Source organism: Esox lucius, chromosome 23 (genome assembly GCF_011004845.1).
Source record: "Esox lucius isolate fEsoLuc1 chromosome 23, fEsoLuc1.pri, whole genome shotgun sequence".
Taxonomy (NCBI): Eukaryota; Metazoa; Chordata; class Actinopteri; order Esociformes; family Esocidae; genus Esox; species Esox lucius.
The window spans coordinates 13,728,160-13,746,691 of record NC_047591.1 but is presented as its reverse complement, the minus strand read 5'-3'; the positions used below and the strand labels follow the sequence as shown (position 1 = coordinate 13,746,691).

The window sequence follows — 18,532 nt, the reverse complement described above, 5'->3', positions numbered from 1 at the left end:
TTTTTTTAGATGAAAGGTGAATTCAGATGGATGATCATGTAACAGTTGTCCAGCCTGGAAGTGATTCTGGTACGGCTGTAGTCCAGAGGAGGGTTGGGATGTCACCTGCCAGATATTATCCTTTGCTTTCACAGGGTTTATACATGAAAGGCTTGCCAGCTGGGTTTTTAGAAAAGGAACACGATTGTAGTTCTCCAATGCCCCCAGTTAAAGCAGAGTGCCGCATGGGAAACGTAGTCGGCACCCAAATGCAATTTGGCAGGAGCGCCTCCTCTGAAGTAGGAGCGCCTCCTCGGAAGTAGGAGTGGCCCTCTGACGCCCAAGTTGTGACAATGCGGGTTGTGAAAGAGGCCGTTGGTCACGCACGGACCGCCGGAGGAGCGGACTTTCTCACGGTCGGCTCCGTCCTTGCCCTTCCAATACAGTCCTTGACATTTTATCTCTGTGCTTGGGGTTTTTGCGAACATTGCATGTGCGTGTATGTGTGGTGGTCCTTTGGCTTCCTCGGTCTGCGATTCAATTAAATACAAATATTTTATCGACATTTCTCCTCTTAGCCTCCCAGACATTGTCACAGTTCATTGCTATATAATTAAATGAGAATATTCTGTGAGTGGTCTCACACAGCGCTGTGAGTCACATCTACTGCAGCCAGTGGCTCTCTGAAGACAGCCAACACTGGTTTAGTGCGTTAATGAAGGCGCGCCATTCACCCTTGCTGAAGCTACTTCATACTGTATATCCATCTCTGCTGCACATGAACGTGGAAGTAAAATAACGGTTTGCGCCGCTTGATATGGTGCCGGACAACGTTTTTTAATCTTTCACAAATCAACCTCCATTACAGGCATCGACGCGCTCAGTGCCGCGTTCCGCGGCAGTCCTGGGCTTCTGGGTTAGTGCAATTAGTTTGGCCGAGCGCGCCGCGTAATGAGAGCGCTAGCTGTATCAATGACAGGCAGCATGAGTGGCCCAGCATCAGCCATTAGCCCGCCCCCGGCCTCCGGGTGAAGTCATTAATATCAATGAGGCTTGGCCTGGCTTCCTGCGTCCTGCTGCACATGCAGCACGCCACACTGAGCCTATTTATCACTCTGGTGACACCTCCGCCCTGAAGCTCCGCCCCCTGCCTGGATACCCGGGGGTGACCCACAACACACCGAGTTCAGGCTGAATCCTTAAAGATGGAAGCTAACTGTGGAAGTACAACACCCATTTGCAGTATATCACGGAATACATTGCAGAACTCATTTTTGTATTTTACCTACATTTTACCATGACTGATTTCCTGAAGGCAAAGAACATACAAATTGACCAGAGGTGGCCAGGAACTGTGTGATTGTTGCAGGTCGGATGGGGCTGGCCTGGCACACACTTTGTTTATGTGTGTCTTAGAGCACAGGTGTCAAACCGGTTCCACGGAGGGCCGAGTGTCTGCAGGTTTTCGCTCTCAACTTGTACCTGATTGGTTAATGAGTTCACTAATTGGTTAGTTTCTACCCCCACCTGGTTGTTCAGGTCTGACCTGGGAACCAATTTAAAGGAAAACCCAAAGACCTGCAGACACTCGGCCCTCCGTGGAACCGGTTTGACACCCCTGTCTTAGAGGCTAATTTTGTGCCAATATTATTTTCTGTGTTGTGAGTACATAGCATTGTATAGTGAGGTTCCTATGATGTTTTGCACAGTGCTTGACTCTGTGTCATCAGCATGTGTATGTGTGAGGTCCTGGGCTCATGCTTACAGTAATATACAGTGGGGAAAACAAGTATTTGATACACTGACGATTTGGCAGGTTTTCCTACTTACAAAGGATGTAGAGGTCTGTAATTTTGATCATAGGTACACTTCAACTGTTGGAGACGGAATTAAAAACAAAAATCCCGGAAATCACATCTTATGATTTTTAAATAATTAATTTGCATTTTATTGCATGATATAAGTATTTGATCACCTAACAACCAGTAAGAATTCCGGCTCTCACAGACCTGTTAGTTTTTCTTTAAGAAGCCCTCCTGTTCTCCACTCATTACCTGTATTAACTGTACGCGTTTGAACTTGTTACCTGTATAAAAGACACCTGTCCATACACTCAATCAAACAGACTCCAACCTCTCCACAATGTCCAAGACCAGAGAGCTGTGTAAGGACATCAGGGATAAAATTGTAGACCTGCACAATGCTGGGATGGGCTACAGGACAATAGGCAAGCAGCTTAGCGAGAAGGCAACAACTGTTGGTGCAATAATTAGAAAATGGGAGAGGTTCAAGATGACGGTCAATCTCCCTCGGTCTGGGGCTCCATGCAAGATCTCACCAATCAATGATCATGAGGAAGGTGAGAGATCAACCCAGAACTACATGGCAGGACCTGGTCAAAGACCTGAAGGGAGCTGGGACCACAGTCTCAAAGAAAACCATTAGTAACACACTACGCCGTCATGGATTCAAATCCTGCAGCGCACGCAAGGTCCCCCTGCTCAAGCCAGCGCATGTCCAGGCCCGTCTGAAGTTTGCCAATGACCATCTGGATGATCCAGAGGAGGAATGGGAAAGGTCATGTGGTCTGATGAGACAAAAATAGGGGCCTTTTTGTTTAAACTCCACTCGCCGTGTTTGGAGGAAGAAGGATTTAGTACAACCCCAAGAACACCATCCCAACCGTGAAGCATGAAGGTGGAAACATCATTCTTTGGGGATGCTTTTCTGCAAAGGGGACAGGACGACTGCACTTGAGGGGAGGATGGATGGGGCCATGTATAGCGATATCTTGGCCAACAACCTCCTTCCCTCAGTAAAAGCATTGAAGATGGGTCGTGGCTGGGTCTTCCAGCATGACAAAGACCCGAAACACACAGCCAGGGCAACTAAGGAGTGGCTCCGTAAGAAGCATCTCAAGGTCCTGGAGTGGCCTAGCCAGTCTCCAGACCTGAACCCAATAGAAAATCTTTGGAGGGAGCTGAAAGTCCATATTGCCCAGCGACAGCCCCGAAACCTGAAGGATCTGGAGAAGGTCTGTATGGAGGAGTGGACCAAAATCCCTGCTGCAGTGTGTGCAAACCTGGTCAAGAACTACAGGAAATGTATGATCTCTGTAATTGCAAACAAAGGTTTCTGTACCAAATATTAATTTCTGCTTTTCTGATGTATCAAATACTTATGTCATGCAATACAATGCAAATTAGTTACTTAAAAATCATACAATGGGATTTTCTGGATTTCTGTTTTAGATTCCATCACTCACAGTTGAAGAGTACCTATGATAAACATCACAGACTTCTACATGCTTTGTAAGTGGGAAAACCTGCAAGTATATCAAATACTTGTTCTCCCCACTGTAGTACACCACCTGAAAATTCAATGTTTTCGATATATATTTGGATACATGGATGTTTGAGAAAAACTTTGACCGCATTCACTGAAACCAATTTATAAATCATACACCAAAATGTTTACTTTGAAACCATTTAAACAGAAATGTGAGAAAATGTTTCTGCATCCTTTTCTTTACTATCACAAAATGTCTAAAATTGGAATCGGATCCAACAAAATGGGGGCAGAAGATCAGAAAATCATTATAGATTAACTTGGGAATGTCCAGCGTTCCATGAAGATGAGAAACTTGGTCTGGTTTGGACTTAACCGCTTGTGTGGTCACACATCATGCCAGCATTAAAATACCTATCTAAGGCACTCAAAAGAAACTATTGATTTGGCAAAAACGAAATACTGCTTTTGAACAGGACAACGTCAACTTGCCATCATTGAGTCATCCATGAATTTCATATTGTAACAGAATTCTTCAGGAGAATACAAGGCCATCTGTCAAAAAGCTGAGCTGAACATCAATCCTACAAAACAACAGTGATCTGAAAACAAGGGAATGTCTCAAAAAGAAGAAACAGAGGGTTAACAGAATGACTGAGTCAAAGCCAAGATCTCAAACCTATTGAAATGCTGTCGGTTGAGGCAGTACTGTAAAGAAGTGTGGGCAAAAATTCCTCCCAGTATATGTAAGAGAAATTTACAAGAAACGGCTTCCTTGAGTTCTTTCAGCTAGGGGGCAAAACTAGCTATTGAATCTAGTGGTGTTTTTATTTTTTCCTTACTATGAAATTGCATTTCTGTGGATTTTTTATGAATAAATGATTTCATTGTATAATTTTTCTCTACCATTTGTTAAATTAGGTTACCTGTCAAAATTGACAGGTAACCTATTTTAGCAAATTCTGCCGATTACATATGCATGTGTCCAAATATGTACAAAGAACATGATTTAAAAAAAAAAAGCTTTCTAGATGATGTACTTTTTCACTTATATGTGTTTATGTGGGATTGTTTAACTTCACTTACTAAACGGTTTGTGTGTCTGCAAGTTAGCAGTTTTAACAGGAGGCAGGCGAGGCAACTAAATCCTGTGGTAATCAGTAACGGGGATAAGCTGTGAAGCTGTGTGTGTGGAGCTGCACCAATGTTCCTCAGAGGGTGGTCGGGGCTGGCCTGCTCCACTCTGGGCCTGTATGGATTTTTACAGCTCAATATCCCAAAATGGCTCCATCGCAGGCCGTCTGTGATTACTGGGCCCAATGAAAGGCCAATCAAGAAACTATTGATCCGTCCCCCTTCCTCCTCCTCTCATGCAGCAAAATGAATGAAGTATTAGTTATTCTCTGACTATGTCTCCTTCTCCTGTCTTTGTGCCCAGAATGCCAGCTTGTCAAGTTGTACATACCTGCTTACAGGGAAGAGCAGGAGCTAAAATCACCTCAGAGCCTTTGGTAAGCTGTGTCAGAGCCAAAGCCAAAGCTAGACCCATGCTGTGGTGTTGACATGACTACAGCTCCACCGACTAGTCCAAAGTCAGGCACAGCGAAGCCTTAGCACGTGAAGAGTGATGCGGCCAGGAGTTGTTCAGACTGTGTTGCATGGAGCTGCGTAAAGCTGTGTGACTGATATGTGGAAGGATCTTATTCTGGATCAAAACACTCTAAGACGCCGCGCCGTTCCAAATATTAAGGAGGAAAAAAAAGAAGCACATGTTTTTCCTCCTTGTTACTGTAGATCACATGAATTTATGGATTCCCAGAGCTGGTGGCAGACCACTTGGAGACATGATGGTTGTCCTGATGAACCCCAGGGCCGGTTACCAACAGCACCGTCCCCCACCTGTCATTAGACCTGGGGATAGCTCAGTGTCTGTGACACGCCAATAAATTGGGCCGTGTGATGTTATGTAATCAGTGTTTTTAAATCATCTGTGTAGCCTTGATGGTTTTTATGCTTTTTCTGTCTGAAACTGACTACAAATATCTCCCTTTTTGTGAATACCCTATGGCTTCACACGTATAAGATGTAAAAATCAGGGGTGTGAGAATTGTTCCTGGAGGAGCTGTGGGGCAGATTCAAAGCCACATTGCAGTGCTACGTGTGCTGCCAAGATGGCGGCTTTGACCCATAAACCACCCGAGGCCACCAAATTTGGTCTATCTAACTTTTAGGTAAGGTTATTTTATGTGCCAAAGGTTTGTATCCCTCTATGTATTCATACAGCCTTGTCTACATACTGTCATGTTGCCTTTTCTGATTGGTATTAAAAGTCAAAATAGATGAAAGGGACTAGCTGTGGGTGAGAAGCATCTACCACTGTGTTTCTTTTTGTGTGTATGACAGGTTGCTTCATTGTGAGAAAAATCTATTTTGTCATCAGGGAGACTGGAGGATTGTCACAGTGTCTGGTCGTGACTCTGACTCTCGGTGTCTGGTCGTGACTCTGACTCTCGGTGTCTGGTCGTGATTCTGACTCTCAGTGTCTGGTCGTGACTCTGACTCTCAGTGTCTGGTCGTGACTCTGACTCTCAGTGTCTGGTCGTGACTCTGACTCTCAGTGTCTGGTCGTGACTCTGACTCTCAGTGTCTGGTCGTGACTCTAACACGTTGTGTCTGGTCGTGACTCTGACTCTCAGTGTCTGGTCGTGACTCTAACTCGTTGTGTCTGGTTGTGACTCTGACTCTCAGTGTCTGGTCATGAGTCTGACTCTGTGTGTCTGGCCGTGAGTCTGACTCTGTGTGTCTGGTCGTGAGTCTGACTCTGTGTGTCTGGTCGTGAGTCTGACTCTGTGTGTCTGGTCGTGAGTCTGACTCTGTGTGTGTGTCTGGTCATGACTCTGACTCTGTGTGTGTGTCTGGTCGTGACTCTGACTCTGTGTGTGTGTGTCTGGTCGTGACTCTGACTCTCGGTGTGTGTCTGGTCGTGACTCTGTGTCCAAGAAAATGCAGTTCATGCGTCTAACAAAAAGTGGATGTCATGTTTGTTTGTTTTCTCGTTCTGGCAGCTATGGTTTTGCCTTGCTGGAACCTAAGTGGAAATGCTGGAACAGTCTGTTGGAAATATGAGGCAAATTTAAAGCAGTCGGCTGATAGGGATTGTTACATGTTTGGTTATAATCGACCGATACCTCTTGCTGGCTGATATTTAGATGAATCATTAGCATTTTAATTATTTTGATGCCGTATGCACCGTATGCACCGTATGCACCGTATTCACCGTATGCACCGTATGCACCGTATTCACCGTATGCACCGTATGCACCGTATGTACACTATGCACCGTATGTACCCTATGCACCGTATTCACCGTATGCACCGTATGTACCGTATGCACCGTATGCACCGTATTCACCGTATGCACCGTATGCACCGTATGCACCGTATTCACCGTATGCACCGTATTCACCGTATGCACCGTATGCACCGTATGCACCGTATGCACCGTATGTACCGTATGCACCGTATGCACCGTATGCACCGTATGCACCGTATGCACCGTATGTACCGTATGCACCGTATGCACCGTATGTACCGTATGTACCTTATGTACCGTATGCCAGATTTTCTTTTTGCCATTTTGTGTGCAACAGATAAAGATAAGAGGCTTTTCATCGCAACATCCAGCTGACCTGTGAAGTAAATATGCTTATTTACTGTGTGAAATAGCTGCTTGTGTCTCAAAAATCTGCTATTTTATACTCTCTTGAGCCTGGCACACATTCCCAAAGCAACAAGTACTGTACGTCAGTGGTTCTCAAAGAGTTTCTCTCAGAAGCAAAATTTAATTAGCCATTGTTATTAATCATGCCACGAAACAATATTGTCACCTTTTGTCATTGTCAGTTTTGTCATATTGCTCATGTTATTGATGAAGAATGTTCACATTTTTTACATGGTTGTAGACTGGTGCCTTTTTCCAGCAAAATAAGATTTTAAAACAAAAATGGTAAAACAAGCAGCTCCTTAATAAGCCTGTCTGCTTATCCCCTTCATAGCAGCCTGCCCTGTTCCCCCATTTCACCAACAATCTTACATAACCATATACTCACAGCCCTCGTGATCTGTTATACTCAGAGATTTGTGGCTAATAGTGTATCGCTGCTCATTTCCAACCCCTCTTCAGAATGCAGCGTGAGTGACACCGAGAACGAGAGCAAAGGAAAGAGGCAGACAGAAAGATATACAGAGACAAACAGAGGGAGAAATAAACAGCAGCTAAATTTAAATGTAACATTTAGACCATCAGTGACAAAAGCCAAAGGCATTCATGCCAGTGAAACGCCTATTGAACTGAGAGATAAACCCAAATGAGCAGAGATGAAGAGTTACAGAGGTAAACAGAGACGAATCGAGAGAGGAGAGTGTCGTGGGAAAATGTATCTTCTTCCCAAAAAGAATGCAACAACTCAAAAAGATGCAATAACTCAGGAGTTTGTGGATTCAAATTAGACTTTTAATGTGCAATCATAAAAGCCCAGTTGACCTTCAGGAACAACTGTCTTGCCAACTCGGGACACACATTTATACAGTGTTATCTTGCATAACTTTCCTGGCCATCCCCTTATGCTTATGTTTGGACGGATCTTGCTCCCCATCCGCCACCACTGTTTCGCAACCTTTCAAGATTTGTTCCTTGTTAAATATTGGTTAAGAAATATTGGTTAAGAAACTAGAAATAACAGAGCCATTAGGGCCCTTTATATGACTTGATTATTGTGCTTATTACCCATACATAATTTGATTATACTGTTGTGCTTATATCCTGATACATTAATGTTTATGACTTATACTGTTGTGCTTATATCCTGATACATTAATGTTTATGATTATACTGTTACCATACTGATTGCTCAGGTGTTGATTATATCGATACAATCATAAATGGTGAGAGTTTCAGAAACACTCCTATGACAAACCTCCTCTATACTATAAGAGCGAGAGACAGAGGGATACACAGGGAGGAGAGAGAAAGAGGATGGGTGGGTTGCAGTCAGTACCATGCCTAGCTGGAGAACACACTAGCAGCTTTTGATGTTGGATTCTATTTGATGTATTATTTGGCAGGCACATGTTTCTCAACCGCGGTCGGCCTGTTATTCATGAATTGACATTCTTGTTCTTGATGATGCCAAATTCGCACCGAATAACATGTCCTCCCGGGCCGAGAGCTCGGAGGGCTCGCTTCTACCGCGCCATATTCCAATGATAGTTTCACTCTCTTTTGATGTCCATTTTGCGTGTGACGTAGGAGGCTACCCATATGCGGAAGACGTCAACCACTTCACCCTTAAAAACCCATCTATATTCTTTCCAGTCGAGTCAAGCCCAATCTTGCGTCAGACGTGTTCTACTTTTTGATGCGGTGGTCATGTACTAAGGTGTTGTCAGGTGTTGTCCTGTTCGACGAGACACAGTAGCAGGCAGCGCGCGTATGCAGACTAACAACCGAGCCGTTCTATTATAACAGCTTATGATGGACACATTCCATTTCTTGCCCCAACGCCACCATTAGCACCGTGAGACGGGTCCTGCCTCGTTCCGCAGCCTAAAGTGGTGCCTCCCCTGCCGTGAGACAAATGCACCGGAGAGGCCAATTTCCATGGCAATGGGCGCCGCCGGCTGAGTCGTTCAGTACGGTGTAACCAGCAGGCTGGAAAAGGGTCAAACGCACATACACGTAACAGCGAGATTGAGATAGATTGACAGTGGTAAAGGATAGTAGGAACCCCACTTGACTGCTCACATGCCCAGGAGAAGTGAATGGAAAATGGTATGAATACACATTAATCTTGTGTTATTGACTGTAGCCATGCATGGATAGAAACCAATATCCATTAGAATTCATGGGGTTTTTGAGTTAGCATTTAGACACCTCACATTTACCCGAAAAGGCTTGTGTCCCAATTATGAAAAGCCCGGATCAGATGCGAAGCATCTGCTGATCTTAGAGGGGATACTGTAACATGTAAATGTTATACTGTTTGTAATCCACGGTTGGCAGAGGTTCAGTTTTGCAAAGTGTCATTAGTATAGTGTGATTTTTAAATACATTGCAAAAAGGTGTGCTACCGCCCACATTATGCTTTAAAATCTAATGATCTATTACACTGAAATTGGTCAATAGAGCGTTTGTCGTTCAAATTGATTGCCAGTGCTTTGTATTTGTCAATTTATAATAAGTTATGTAAATGTTCTATGTTTTTTTTAAATCTTTTCAGAATTCTTAATAATAAAAGCTGAAATATTACTGTGGCTGGGAAAGCGGATCATTTTTTAAGCTTGTTACTCCAGTGGCACTCCAGAGCAGGGGACGATTAGAAAGGTTAAGCTCTAAATGAATAACCGGGAACACCACACACACACACCCCAAGGTAACTATCCACTATATTCTATTGGTTTCAAACAGCACCCGTTGCAGACACACTTGAGTAAAATCCCATGGATCACTCCCTGTTAGATCTAGGATGTAGCCTGCTCACACTTGCCCACTCCAGCTTGCTTTTAGCCGACAGGTTAGGGTAATCTAGTTGGCTGCTGTTGGTTTGTTGTGGGATGGAGAAAAGTGATGTGGTGGCGTTGTATTGCTCAGTCTTTTTAGCATTGCCAGTCATTAGAAGGATAGTTGGTACAATTGGGAAATACTAAAAGTTAAGTACCGTGGTCCGTGGATCAGGTTGGTAAGGCTTGCCATTACGTGCAAATTGTATTCGCTACTCTGAACCTACCTTTCATCATGTAGGCCTAGCTGTAGGCAAATAGAGGTGTTTGCCAAGCTGTTAACATGGACTTGATGTGTGGCTCTCTTTGCCAAGATTCGAGTGCCAAGATTTTAGATGTTAGATTGCTTGTAATGCATCATGGCCATTAGAATAGTTTTTGCCTAGTGTGGAATGTGTGTGTGTGTGTGTGTGTGTGTGCCCTCTATAAAACAACAGTGGCCCACTTATCCTAACATAGAGGCTTATAGTATGTTAAAGTTGGAAAGTGTACATTTTACACTTACATACAGCAGGTCTAGACTGTTCAGAATGTTACAGCTGCTGGAGAAGTGGCGCAAGAATTGTGTTAACTCAAATATTTGTGGCAGGAGAGCCAAATCACTCGTAGGCACCGCATGCTCATGGATGGGATCTCTCTCTTCAAAAAAAATAAAAATACAATCTATAATAAATATAGCGCCCTCCATAGCTATTGGGACATTAAAGTGTTTTTTCTTCTTTTGGCTCTGTACATATGTTTGGATTTGAATTCAAACCATTGCTATGAGGTGAGATTCTCAGGTTTTAATTTAAGATGATTTTTTTTTATATTGCTTGGCCAAATCAAGCACTTATGTTTAGTATTAGTTGCATATATTTTGCATGCAATAACTGTCTGAAGAGACCACCAGACGCTGGGCATCTTCTCTGGTGATGCTCTCCCAGTCCTGTAATGCAGTCTCATTGTTCTAGTTCGGTATTAGGTGATTTTCCCTTAAGTCTCATCTTCTGCTATTACAGACAGGTTTAGATTTAAATATCGAGATAGACTTTGCCAGTCAAGAGAGTGTCCTATTTACACTCACCTAAAGGATTATTAGGAACACCTGTTCAATTTCTCATTAATGCAATTAACTAATCAACCAATCACATGGCAGTTGCTTCAATGCATTTAGGGGTGTGGTCCTGGTCAAGAAAATCTTCTGAACTCCAAACTGAATGTCAGAATGGGAAAGAAAGGTGATTTAAGCAATTTTGAGCGTGGCATGGTTGTTGGTGCCAGACGGGCCGGTCTGAGTATTTCACAATCTACTCAGTTACTGGGATTTTCACACACAACCATTTCTAGGGTTTACAAAGAATGGTGTGAAAAGGGAAAAACATCCAGTATTCGGCAGTCCTGTGGGCGAAAATGCCTTGTTGATGCTAGAGGTCAGAGGAGAATGGGCCGACTGATTCAAGCTGATAGAAGAGCAACTTTGACTGAAATAACCTCTCGTTACAACAGAGGTATGCAGCAAAGCATTTGTGAAGCCACAACATGCACAACCTTGAGGCGGATGGGCTACAACAGCAGAAGACCCCACCGGGTACCACTCATCTCCACTACAAATAGGAAAAAGAGGCTACAATTTGCACGAGCTCACCAAAATTGGACAGTTGAAGACTGGAAGAATGAGTTCACTGCACTGAAATGGCCCCCACAGTCACCAGATCTCAACCCAATAGAGCATCTTTGGGATGTGGTGGAACGGGAGCTTGGTGCCCTGGATGTGCATCCCACAAATCTCCATCAACTGCAAGATGCTATCCTATCAATATGGGCCAACATTTCTAAAGAATGCTTTCAGCACCTTGTTGAATCAATGCCACGTAGAATGAAGGCAGTTCTGAAGGCGAAAGGGGGTCAGACACAGTATTAGTATGGTGTTCCTAATAATCCTTTAGGTGAGTGTATACCCTGATTGGCCGCTGATGTGTTGGTCTCTCTTTTATATAGAGTGCAGGGTTCTGGTATACACAGAAGGGTTTGAGGATCACATTGTAACATTGTAAATTTAAAGGCACCATTATAGGCAACTCCATGCTTAATTTGTTGGCCTGATAATGCACATTTTCTGATAGTACATTTACAGGAGTACATATGTGAAACATTGAAACGAATATATTTGTTTTCAATCGGAACGGCTCATTTAAGTAATTTATTAAGATGGACCTGCTACTTGGTGGCCCACATTTAATCCACCCTCGCAGTATTTTATTTCAGTCCCCGTAGTTAAATGTTTCTGCTGATCCTTTTCATCGTTTGTGTAGATACTTGGTGAACTTGTCCGTATGTATTCCCACGCAGCTTCTCTTCTGCCATGACCTTTGCCCTAGATGACTAAATAAAGTAGTGCTAATCAGAATGCTCTTTTAAAATTCGTAGGATTGTTGCAGGGCCAACCATGATGTATTTGCCTGTTTCACGGAGCCACTCTGGCGGATCGATGGCGTTCAGGGAACCGGAGGCTAAACAGTGGAACGTTTGTTCCTGTGTAAAATGTCTAAATCATATCACGTGAAAAGCTCAACACCGTTCTAAGGAAATTAAAAGCCGAGAAAAGATTTAATATGGTTGGAATCCTGTCACAGTGTCGCAGACAGTAGATTACACACAGCCTTTAACATTCACATTCCCTCAAGAGATGCCGAAAGAAACCAATCGACAGTGTTCCTCCACTCATGCTCCCGAGACAAAATGTAACATTTGGTTAATGTTTTATTCCAAGCAGATGTATAATCCTGCTGGAGTTTATTGTCATAGTGGGACCTGTGAGAGGTTATAGTCCTAGTGTCAAGATTTCAGTTAGTACAAATAAGACATAAAACCTAAATAATGGAAAATGCACTTCATTCATGAACACAGGAATACTCCAAAGCCAGATATCCAACCATGATATGAGCTATTATCTGGTTATCAGTGTGCATTCACATGGGGTCAGTGTGTTATATAGACTGCTAAATGAGCATATTCGGGCGGAAAGTCGTGGTTTCAGATGACCCTATTCTTCTAATTGCAGGCTAATTATGTAAACAGCTGTCTGCTAACACTTCCTAGCGCACACAAAGAGCAGTCATTACACTGCAGTGTGTGTTGTTCACGCTGCCCCCGGGCTGTGTCGGGTGACATCCAGTGCATAACGCGTATTGACAGCAGGCTGAATGGTACTGTTGAGAACAGAAGCTCTTTGGGCTGTAGGAGAAGCAGGGGTCTTGGCGCACGGAACTGACATCTTCATAGCACTCTCAAGTCTCACTGACAAGCCTGGCAAATGATCCGTGCTACTCACTTTTCCTGCTGTGTGTGTGTGTGTGTGTGTGTGTGTCTCCACGTGTCAATGAGGGAAAGACTAAATATTTTCTATGATTGAACTTGCACACATTTGCAGTCTTCGTCTCTTTCCTACAAATAATGAATGAATTAATTAATGAATAAAGAGGCATTTACCCATTATTTACAATGACCTTTTATGGACATAGAGCTCTTGCATTGAGTAGATGCCAGGATGAAAGGGCACCCGCATTGATCCCAGCAGGCTTCAGTCATCACTGCTGTTGGACTTGGATGATTATTGAGTTGTTTCACCTGAGCTGAAATCAACAAGCTGGTAAATAGCCAGCACACGGCAAGACAAGCAGAGGCACAACTTTCAACTCTCATCACAACTCCTGTATGAAGAGTGCTAGTGCGTAGGGAAATAGAGGATGTATCTCACCCACCTCACAACTCCCTGAAGTGAACATTTGTCTCCCTACTCAATTTTAGACTTTCAACAGGCTGTCCCCTCTCCCTTTGGCCTCCCCTGACGCCTGCTTAATGCAGGCTTTGACGCCGTGTTGTACACTCCTGTGGAATGGAGACAGTCGTTTGGTTTCTTTCGAGGTGTGCGCCATTGAAGGTGACTGATGACCTTTTGTATCAGAAACCATAAAAAACAAAAGCTTCCAGATAGTGTACAGAGAGTAGCCTAACAGAAAACTCTAATTCAAAAGGACATTTCGGGTATTACCAACAGTGCATTCGTTTTTACAGCACTGCCACAAACTGTAAATGATGCATTGTGGGAAAATGTGGTTGGCGGGAAATGAACTGAGTTGTATCAACTGGTAATTATACAACATAAAATATTGTGCTGTTCACATATCCCTCGAGAGCTTAACTCTTTTTGACCATGTGGGGACAGAGTTTTGTTGTTTCTGGCTCGTATTTTCGGGGGACCTTGTAAGATCCGAGATGCTGTGCAAATTTGGTTACAGTGCCCCTTCCCTCAGTTACTATCAGCAATTCAGTAGCATTGACTTTTTGTACAATGTAATTCAATTGGCGCAGTTCATGCTATATTACTGTATTCATATCAAAGTAGGTGAACTTTTAAACTGTGTGGTGTGTATTGAAAAACTGACTTTTGCCTGCCATTGAAAGCGTCTGTAAATTACACGGCATCACATTTAGTTGACTGAACCAGAATGGTTCCTGTTGTGCCTCACTCCCTCACACACAATGGAAGGTTCATGCATGCTCTGGATCAGTCCGATACCGTACACCCGGTTTCTGTTCTTGCTTCTACGTGTTTGTTTGCAGGCTTCTGTCTAACTGTAGTTTGTCTCTCTGCTACAGTTCCGCTGCTTTATTCTCTCAGTCACCGGTGCAATGAATGTCCCTCCTGACCTCCTCCCCTTTTACTCCTCTGTCTCCTCCTCTGTCTCCTTCTCTCTTCAGCCCTTCCCACATCATCCTCACTCATTAGGTATGACATGACAGCTGTGAGAAGGGATGACACTCCACACTGATCTCATCCCTAGATGGCAGATTTTTTTTTAAACCCACGTTGGTTGTCTGCAACAATAGTTCTCTTAGTCGTGATGTGAAATGTCTTGATGTATTTGGTGAAATGTTGGATACAGTATCTTATTAAAACAGGGAATATACACTCTTGGGCAATTTAAATGCTTACTGGCTATCCTATGTCTAGTGAAAAATAATATTTAGAACAAAAAAACGCTGTGTTTTGACACTGACAACCTCATTAAACCATATTTGTCATATTTTGGCCAACATGGCTGAGCAACGTTATAAAGCTGAATCAGTGGTAATAGCCATATGGATGCAAAACCCTTTTCATATTGATAGGATTTTAATACATTTTTACCGGTAATTATTAACATGGAAAGGTGAACCAACATATTTTAGCCTGAAAGATATAATAATTAAATTGAAGAACTGTTTTGAATTTGGTTAAGTTTGTGTGGGAAATGTGGAAAAGATTAAACCAAACCTTGATGGGATATATATATTGCTATCCCCATTTACCATATATTTTCCCAAAGACAAAAAAAAAGAATTTTCAGGCATGGAAGGAATATTTCATTTTACAACCTAAGAATGGTAAAGCCCCCTTAGCTGGCTCAAACAGCAACCCAATCTGTTGTTGCTTACACCTGGTAAGTTGTTGCACTGAATAGTTTTTGACAAAATAAAACATTCTTTAAAAAAAGAATTACTCAATTGTCATGGCTTCACATCACTTTCCTTCCCCGACATTGGTTCTTGTACGCTAGTACTTAATGCTTCTCAGGTGTCAGAGGTTTACAGTGAGGTGTCCCTCAGGGAAGCTGCCTTAGGCTTTTACCTTTTTACATTTTTTACAAACGTTTATCCATTTGTCCTACAAGATTCTAGATTGATGACATGACACTGATGATTACACAATACATGTCAGCACCTAAAGTCAATGAGTTCACTGAGACTGAACGAGGAATTACAGTCAGTATCGAGATGGGAGATTAACCATTAGCTTTTTTTTAAATGCATCTAAAACTAAGAGCCCTGTATTTGGTTTAAAATATCCCCTAAGTATTCCCTTCATGATTACTCTCCAGAGGTATAACCAGAAGCAACAGCAACAAAAAAAACACTTCAGCACCAAACAGAGCAGCATGCCTTGTGCCTAACAACACTGAACATGCATTGACAGTGGGAGGTTAAATATGAATCGTATACATTTGATTCTGTCTTGGCTAAAAGCAATGGATTGATTGGCTTTCTTCATAGTTTTTTTTTGTCAAAATTGTCCCTTTACTCAAATAAAATATAGTTCAGGCATCAACTTACCCATTCCATGGCACCAGGAGTCTCCTCATGCTTCCCAGTCCTACAACAGAAGCCAGGAAATTACTAGATCTCTATATATAGCTTTAATCTACCAATAACTCAAGCAACCATTACAATCTGATTTCCAAAAACAAAACCTTATTTTTTATAATTTTTTCTTATCCTTACTTGTGTTAGTTGCTGTTATCTTTTCTACTTTCATATTCTTGTCTGTGGCGTTTTGTGTACCTGTAATATATATATATTTTTTTTTATAGCTGTCGCCATTACTTCAGTCAATGTGAATCCAAATGAAGCATGAACTGAATGTTTACTCACTCAACCTCATACAAGATATTGATTGAAAAAAAGACATGGATGCACACACACACACGCATTTATGCATGCGAACTCACGCACATACACAAGGCTTTGCCATGCCTATAGCCCATGGCTGTAAAGTGAACTCTGACTGGCGATGGTAGAGCAGCTCACTAAGGACCCACTTCAACACCCTCTGCCCGGAAGAGGGTTATATGAAGGTCACACACTCAACAGCCCCATGTGTAGGAGAGGAGCTCATAGGATCCAGCTTGTTAGTTGGACAGAGTCCACAATGCTCAGTCTTTCAAGAAACCATATGCAGTCTGTAGTATCAGGAAATATGGACACCGTGTCTGTCTGTCCACTACTTATAAGGAAATAAGGACACCCTCAATGTCTGCTGCTTATTAGGAAATAAGGACACCCTGTGTCTGCTGATTATAGGGAAATAAGGACCCCCTGTTTGTCTGGTGGTCATAGGGAGATTAGGACAGTCGGTCTATTGCTGATTGTAAAGTAGTTAAAGAAACTCTGTCTACCTTCTTATCTACTGAGGGATGTGCCAGATTATTTTACTCATCTTTTGTCCGTGTGTGGGATACGATGAGAGAAAAAGAGGTAAAGAGAAGAGAGACTATTGTGTCAGTAGTCCTATTAGGCAGAGGAGAACTGACGAGAGTTCAGAGAAACTGCTAACACCAGTGTTCTGCTAGCATTCAGTTTGTTTGTCCCACTATGCCACCATACAGTTTAAATATACAGTAAATGCTGCCCACAGCTCCTATTGTTTATATTCAATCAGTTGACAGCTGTTGGCTCCTTCACATTTAATGCATCTTGTGGCCTGGACAGCTTCTTTTCACGCCACCACCAAGGTCACCGCTGGGTCACGTGGTGCCAACAAGCCGAAGGGCATCTGCTGCGGGAGGAGGGCAGAGGGCTGGCGTTATTATTCACTGTGCCGTCAAAGTACAGAACACCCAGGGTGGCATTGGGGAGGGCTGTCTACCTGCACTACCCATAGCCACACATAGGGGGCGCCGGTGGACTTTGCAATCCCACAGACAAATGGAAAAAGGAATTTCATTGTGATAGGTCCCTACCACCGGAGCCCGCTTCCTCTGTTGCCTCCCAACGGTCTACCCCTCCTCCCTCTTTCCTTCTTTCACACACACACACACACACAGTTACTCACTCTCTCTCTCTTTCTCTATCACATTTTCTCTCCTGCCTCATCTCTCTTTCCTCTCTCCTCCGTGGATGAAATTAGCAGCTCCGGGTGAGGTGGTGTTGATCCCCGGCTGCTGTGTAGACTGAGTGGTCTGATCTGACAGACAGACAGGCAGGCAGGCAGGCAGGCAGGCAGACTCATTGAGTGGGACTGGAAGAAAGGGGTTTATTCACTGCTGTATTGACTTGGAGCCTGGAAGAGGTTGATTGTTGCGCCTGCGAGTGCTGGGCTGTTTGTGGAGATATACGTACCTGTGGAAAAGGGCACTGACACAGCTGGCTGTCCATTCAACTCAACTGGAAGAGCTTCTACAAGAGGTGCCTGTTACAGTGTTTGGTCAGTGGTCAGTGTGTGTGTGCATGCGTGTGTGTGTGTGTGTGTGTGTGTGTGTGAGTGAGGTAAAGAGAGAGAGATTATCTTCATCACTGGAATAATGTGTATGTCAGTTTCATTGTTTTTTTTTCTCTTTGTGGGTTAACATGACATGGCTTCTCTAGGCTCTCCAATGCCAATGGCAGTCATTTTATGTTGTTCAGCTTGCGGTGATGTTTAGTTTTTTTGATAAAACAGGATTTTCTTTCCGTGCCCGTTCAGCAATGCTCTTTGATTATGCATTTATGTTTAGGGTATTAACGTGCACAATGGTGGTGTGAGCATGTCAGGTTCATGAGAGAGAGGCACAGGGAGAAAGGAGAATTCCTTTAATGAAACAGTTTCCCACATTGTCGTCAGATAAAGTTGTTCTTCAGAAGTAGGTTATTCATGAATTAATGTAACGTCTCAATTCTCATTCTAAATGCTGTCTGGCTGACAGATTGAGATTGCAACGCGTGTCAGTGCCACTGCGCATGCTCTCCAACAGAACGCTTGGATGTCATTGCCTTGGGGCTGAAGGATGAGATAGAGGACCAAGGCATTGCCCGGCATTGGGCCAAATCACAGTCTTTTAGGGGCTGTTGAAGGTTAGGGAACCGTCACTCTGGCGCCTGCCTGGCATATTCATACTTGAAAATGACATTTAAATGACATCATTTAATC

The 18,532-nt window shown here is 43.2% G+C and overlaps 1 protein-coding gene across 7 annotated transcripts in view; it reads left to right on the top strand.

Moving 5' to 3' along the window:
• magi2a (membrane associated guanylate kinase, WW and PDZ domain containing 2a) overlaps nt 1-18,532 on the top strand; it is a 200,797-nt gene that overhangs the window by 43,183 nt on the left and 139,082 nt on the right. The gene's annotated exons all lie outside the window — the stretch shown is intronic.